Here is a 7,061-nt window from a genome sequence, read left to right as displayed (position 1 = left end):
AAAGAGGACCTGTGGCGCCTCCTTGGTGTGGCACGGTAGTGTCGTCACTTGTGGACTGACCCTCCTCTCTACACATTTTGCCATCACTTCCCCTCTCCTCTCATGCCACTTAAACCTCCTCCGCTCTTACCTTGTACTTGCATTGCTCATCTACTAAAACTCCTTCTTGAGTTCTGAATGTGAATATATCCCTACCTCTGATGGTCAAACTCCCTTCATCCCAAAGTCATCTGTCTTACGGCACTGGCTACTCTCCAAGATTTAGACTCCGTTCTGTTCAGCAGACCCTAGAATTCAATTCATTTATAATCATGATTAAGTATTTTCTTTTCCCCCTATTGGAAGCAATAGAACGGCACAAAGTGTTATTCTTTTCTGAGTTGGATTGGCCAGAACAAAAGGCTAATGTAGAATAAACACCCAGGAAATGTTAGTTTAAAAGCATTTTATTTGTATACAGACCACTGTCTGCAAGTGGACTTTAACAAATAATAATCCACGCACAATCTCCCCACTGAAAACTGTTGATCTTGCCCATCCACTTGACCCTGCCTCACAGTCCTGGTGAGGTGCACCCTCTCTGTGACCACATGTTAGTCTCTGGTTTCGTTTTCCTCTCTGCTGGGCTCTCACTGAGCTATTCTTAAGAGAGAACGCCAAGGCATTCCACAGTGAGTGTTTGCATGTGTTTCTGGAGGAATGTGTCTTGGACTTTCCTGTCTTCACTGACGTTTTAAAGGAATGACTTCTTCGAGGGCAGCAGTGTTGCACGATTGCATTATGTTTGCCTTGGCAGCTGTTAGCAATGCTTTGGCAGATGGACCTTGCGCCTTCTGCATTGGGAAGTGGGACTTTAAAGAAACAGTTATTGACTGCTTATGTACACTAGGCACCATGTTAAAGCTACAGATTCAAAGACAATTAATTAAAACATAAATGGACCTTCAAAGCAGTTTCACCCCAGCAATGAATGAACCAGGTATACACACAAGTAATAAAAGCATGGAGGAGATGGCATGCATAGCATGAAAAATGCACTCCTGAAAAGCAGAGGGAGAAGGGCTTCCTGCCATGGGACTTCTGAGGTGAATATGTGCGTGCATCTGTTTACTTACCTGCTTCCCAGAAACCCTGTCCCATTGCTTCCCTCCAGGCACACTGTGTAGTTTCCTCCTCTGTTTCTGTGCATAAATAGTGCAAATAAACCATAGCTCATGAGCATCTTCAGAACTGGATCACCTGAGTAGTGGAAGAAATGTACTTTTAGGGGAATGCACGTCTTTCGATCAATTGCTGACTGACTCTGTCCTTAAGCTCACCGTTCAGAAGATGGACACAAGAAACCAAAAAAGTACCTTTGTGCTTTAAGTTTGGGAAAAAAAAAAAAAACCCAAGGTGAAATAAAATGCAAAGAAACTCAGAAGAAAGTAACCACGTCACCTTAGAGTTCACAATAAATGTGGGTTAAAATACAGGGGAAGCACAATATGTAGATTTTTAAATCAGAGGAACATCAATAGGATTCATGACGGAATACTTTAAAAGTTAAGACAACTTTAAAGGAATGGGATTATAAAAATAAGCTAAGTATATAATTTTGGAATACCTTAATTTAAAACACTTTTAAAAACTAGTGCATTACAAAAGGGTTTGCTATATAATTTTTGGAGGATTTGGCCAGTGAAAGGAAAAATCTATTCATAAAAATCGATTTTTACTAAGCCATGGGAGAGGAGATGTCTTTCAAAAAGACTGATGTGTGCCCTGCATTATTCCTCTCTTTATCTCCAGCATCTACTGTAGTGCTAGAGGGCACCAAACTCCTTGCATTGATTCTGTAATTTAGAGATGGTCTATCACGGCTCCTATAAGAAGTTACTCCTGTGATGATGTCAATATCCAATGAAACACAGAGAGTGACAGGGGCATTGAAAGGTCATACGCATTGCAACAGAAACGCCTAGCTGCCTACCCTGTGAGTCTCCTTTTCCTCACTAGGAACAGAACTAGAGTGCATTTGCCAGGCTAAGGACTGTATCCCAAGAAATCTATACATTTTCAGTCTTCCTTACAACTCGCTATGAGCCTGTGACTATATTTTGGGCATTAAAATGCACCAGCAGGCATTAATGTGACTGCTAGGTTGATTTAGATCTCTTAGCTGGAAAGACTATGCATGCTTTTGTCGCTTTGCTATTCTAACTACTGTCATTTTGTAATGCAGTTGTGATGGTTGGTTGGAAGCAGCCATTGTGTAGCCATTCCCTAGCCTGAAAAAGGGAAGTTATACACTGAAGGTAGCAAAGGATAAAGATGAAGACATGGATTCTCGATGGTTTCTCCTCTAAGCTCTCTTCTTCTGGATGAAAACCCAGATTCTTGAAGACTCCCACTCTGAGCGCTCTCCTTCTGGACTTCTTTTATGAGAAAGAAAAACCCCTTATATTTTGACTAGGATTATGTTCTTCTGAAGTATCTATTATGTGCAGTTAAATTTAATCCTAACTAATAAAATTTCCAGGATGGATTTCAGGAAGAGCATGTGTAAAAACATGTGTAAAACCCAGGAAAAAAGCTTTAAAAGAATTCCATCACTTTGGAAGTTCTTAATGACAGAAACTGTGATGTATAGTAGACACAACACATTTCATTAGAATCATTATTGCCAATATACACGTAATGTTTGGGACCATGTTATCAGATTACCAGCTTCCATTTAATAGCTAATGTTTTTCAGTGATGTAGTACTTCACAACTGTTGTTTTAACGTTTTTATATGTATATAGTGTGCAGTCATCACAACAGGTAAAATTTCTTTCAAATAATGAAATGAAAGTACAGAGTATAAAAAACAGTCGACCCAATGCAATGTAATTATTTAGTCTTAGAGACAGCATATAAACTTAAGTGAGCTCAGAGATAGTTTTGCTAGTATATGAGATGTGATCAAAACATACAGTAGATATTTAAATGTTTAAAAATTATTATAGTAAAAGGTGCACTGCCATCAGTCCCCTCAAAACAGCCCTTCTCACTTGGAGCACATTCACCCATTGCTTTTGCCACTTTTGGGAGCGATTCTGGGAGTCCTCTTTGGTTTGTGTTCAGCTGAGCTGCCTTGAGGTTCTGAATCGATCTAAAGCGTGTGCCTTCTGTGATCATTTCGCTGTGGAGGAAAGTCAGAAGTCACAGGGGCACATGTGCCAGGTGCGGCAAATAAATTGTAGGAGGACGAAGTGTAATGTTGAGATTTGACAAAAATTGCCTTAGTCATTTTGAATCAACTCAAGAAATCAAGGCAGTCATGGAAAAACACTTGTGAAAGTGTTTGGACTTCCCAAACTGCTCTGGAAACTAGCAAGAATGGTAAGAGGCTCTGATCCAGGGGGAGTACTTTTAAGGAGGACTGATGAGGGTGTGTCTTATTGTAATAAAAGTTGTTTTATTTATATTTAAACATTCACCATATGTTTTGATCATACCTTATACAACACTTCGAGTGTACTGGCACGGAGAGGGTCATTGAACATGGCAGTGGGGTGGAAAAGGCGAAATGTGCTTTTAGATAAGTTCACTGTCTCAAGCAACACGAATCTGGAAGGAAACTGCCTGGTACTTGCCAAACTTCCTTACTCATATCGTTCCTGCTTAAGTATTTTATTATAGAAGATATATTTATGCAGTGTGCAAGAGGTACAATAAGTTCAGCCTGAAAAAAAGAACATAAGCGGAAATATGGTAGTCTCACTGAACATTGATTCTACAGTTTATGTTTGCAGCAGTATCTTGCAATGTAGTCATCCAAACCCGAACTTGTTACATAGCCCAGTCTGTCTTCTAATTTCCTCTCCTCATGCTTCTGCCTCCTGCTTCCGTGGTGTTGGGAATGCAGACATACACCACTCTGTCCAGGTTTATTCTATAATTTTAAAACATGAGCAGCCTCCCATATCATCGACTGGTCCCTGCTCCGGGTGATGAGAAGACAAACTGGTGTCCACAACCTCTGGAGATAATATGTTGCAGAATTGTAACATTTGCCACTTTTTGAAAGCTTATGTCTGCATTACCATTTTGATTCTCAGATCTCACTTGTACAGTATGATTAGGAAGATACCGTGGTATAAAACTTTAGAAGGTAAAAAACCAAAACCATAGTGCAAATTCAGAAACATGTCCATTACAGATAATTTGTAAACATAAGAAGCTGAACACAATTTTCAATTAAATTAACTATGCAGTTAATGAAAAACTATGATATACCCACAGCATTGCATTATAAAAATGAATGAATATTTTTATATATTCCATTGAATGATCTCCAAATACAGCATAAGGTAAATAAAGCCATGTACTCCTTAAGTTTGCAGAGTATGCTACCTTTTAATTGAAGAAGTGTTATTAGAGGGGATAAGGAGAGACCAAAAACTATTATTTGCTTATTAAAAATAGAAAGATAGCTATAGGTTTTTTTACAAAAGCTATTCATAGAAGGAGAGAGATAAATAATGATAGACGTTACAGTTGAATATGCTTTGTTTATATGTTTGCCTTTTTAAGCTGTGTACATATTTTATATGACCATAAAATAAAATGATACTTGAAAGTATAATCCCTTATACAAATGAAAGAAAATGGAATACCAGTTGTGTGTCTAGATGCTAGTCTTACCACAATGAATGAATTTGTGTGACTTCCGAACACATCTGTTTGTTCATTCTAAAAGAAAAACAACAAAATCTAGAAAAACTCTTTTCAGTGCTCACACCAGGAAACCAAAACAGGTATTGGTTATTTGAGACTGCTGTGTGTGTATTATAAAATAAAGTAGGTTAGTGTTAGTGGTTACTTGAGACACACAAAAATATGTACATATACATAAATATATAAAATACATATGTATGCACATAAATGCATGAAATGTATTCATATGTTTGTGTATATATGAAACTAGATTAAAAAATTCTATATTCTTGAATTTGAAGTGAAAGAATCAGAATGAAGGCATGATATACTTTTATCTTTAAAGGCCTAGAAATAATAAACAACCTAGAAATAAAACAACACAGTAGCAAGTACTTTTCCATTCATACTGTGGTCTAGAAATACTATTTTTCCACAAAAATGAAACTGCCTTCCTAGCAAGGAGCGTTTGATTCAGAACCTGAGCACAGGAAGTGTAAAAGAGAATTCTGGAATTTCTGTCATTTTGCCTTCAGTGCTGTTAGGGTGGGACTCCCCACATCTTACCATTGTCTCAGAACTGGATAGAAAGCTACCGGATTTAACATTTGCCCTGCTGAGCTGTAGCCTGGCTTTCCCCTGGTTTCTTTCTGTTTGCCTGTTTCTCCCTTTTGGAATGGGAATGTTTATCGTATGCCCTTGTAGGCTGGCAGTGTTTTACTTATTTTTTATTTCTCCATCGACGTACAACTAAGAGTTTGCCTCAAGCTCAAGGGAGACTTGGGCCTTAGACTTTTCAGCAGTGCTGGAACTTTCAAAACTTTATCAACTTTTTGAAATGAACTAAATGCATTTTTCATGAGCAGATGCACATGACAGCTTGGGGCACCAGGGGTGGAACACTACGGCTTAGATCTAGAATGTACCCTCAGATTCTCATGCTTTCTGACATAGGCTGTGGAAGGCGACTAGATAATGCAGGCACTACACCTGACCTTCTGTTGGAAGGTAGGCCCTGGTTAGAGTTGGGTCAGTGGGAGTGTGACTTGGAAGGATGCATCTCTCTCCATGGCGCCCACTTTCAAGTTCTGCTTCCTGGGTTTGGGTCACGAGGTTAAAAAAAGGACATCTTACAGTATGTTCCCTCCCCGTGAGCTACAATCCTCCCCACACAAATATCTCCAAACTCTTGCATTTAGACTTTCTATGCACAGCAGCTCTTTTAGTCATCGTAACTGAGTGATCAAATTCAAAAATTGGAATTCCCACTAACACCTTATTTTTGGTTTTATGACTTTGAATCCATTTGGGTTGCCAGAACATAATACCACAGACTGGCTGGCTTGCAGACAACAGAAGTTTATGTTTCACGTATCGAGAGGGTGGGAAGTCCAAGACCAAGACCCTGAGAGATTCAGAGTCTTGTGAGAGCTCACTTCTGGGATGATAGATGCGGTCGTGTCTTTGTATGGGTAGCAAACTTTCTGGGGCCCTCTCCCCGTTTGTGAAGGCTCTATTCTCATTAGTCACCTCTCAAAGGCTCTACTTCCCAGTGTCATCACGTTAAAGACTGAGTTTTAACAGATGATTTCTTTTTCCACAGGAGAACATTCATTTCACTGCAGGTGCAGACTGTCTGTAAGAGCATCATTTCCTGTAAGTGACGTCAGCTCACAAAATGTCAGTTATCTGAAAACTCATAGTTCATTCCTCTTCTTTCCCTGGCTGCTACTCTGATCTTTTGCTGTTTACATCTGAATCTAACCCCTTTGTAAGATCCTTAAAGAAATATGAAAGATTCAAGTTGAGAAGACACAGGAATATAAACTAAACAATACCGAAGTACTATGTGTATCCTAGAAAACTGGAGAAACAGACAAAAAGTAACTCTACTGGCAAGGTTCATAGCAGATACAAACTTGGACCAGGGTATGCAAACACATGCTAAGCTGGTTAGAATACTTACTGATTTTCAGTATCTCTTCTTGGGAATTTTCCTAGGAAAATTCAAACATACACAAATGTTATGGACCTAGTTATAATGTTGGTAATAATAAAGTAGCAAAGACATGGAACTAGCTTTAGTGTGTATCTTTACAGGATCAACAATATATTATGTTGTATGTCATATAAAAAGGGGTGATATGGAAATCTTAAAAAATACCAAAATATTTTATACTAGTATGCACTATTGTTATACTCTCAAGTATATATTTAAAAACATAATCAATGTATACACTCAGATAAATAATAATTATCCCTTGGTTAAGGGAGTGTAAATACATTTTTTGTTATTTCCTGAGATATATATTTTCCCAATCTTCTATAGTGAAATATATGTCTTCAAGGAAGCCAGTTTGGTTTTGATCTTTTTCATT

General features: G+C 38.4%; 1 long non-coding RNA gene across 1 annotated transcript; it reads right to left on the bottom strand.

Annotated features, from left to right (window-relative positions):
- Positions 1 to 428: 428 nt before the first annotated feature.
- Positions 429 to 6,680, bottom strand: LOC134472187 (uncharacterized). Its single transcript, XR_010042064.1, has 2 exons — positions 6,650 to 6,680; positions 429 to 1,239 (listed from the first exon to the last, which is right to left on the bottom strand). It is a non-coding gene; the product is annotated as an uncharacterized LOC134472187 (long non-coding RNA).
- Positions 6,681 to 7,061: the final 381 nt, after the last annotated feature.

This window comes from Cavia porcellus, unplaced genomic scaffold (assembly GCF_034190915.1).
Source record: "Cavia porcellus strain 051 isolate PalLab524CR breed Dunkin Hartley unplaced genomic scaffold, mCavPor4.1 scaffold_22, whole genome shotgun sequence".
Taxonomy (NCBI): domain Eukaryota; kingdom Metazoa; phylum Chordata; class Mammalia; order Rodentia; family Caviidae; genus Cavia; species Cavia porcellus.
This window is presented reverse-complemented; position numbering and strand designations above follow the sequence as displayed.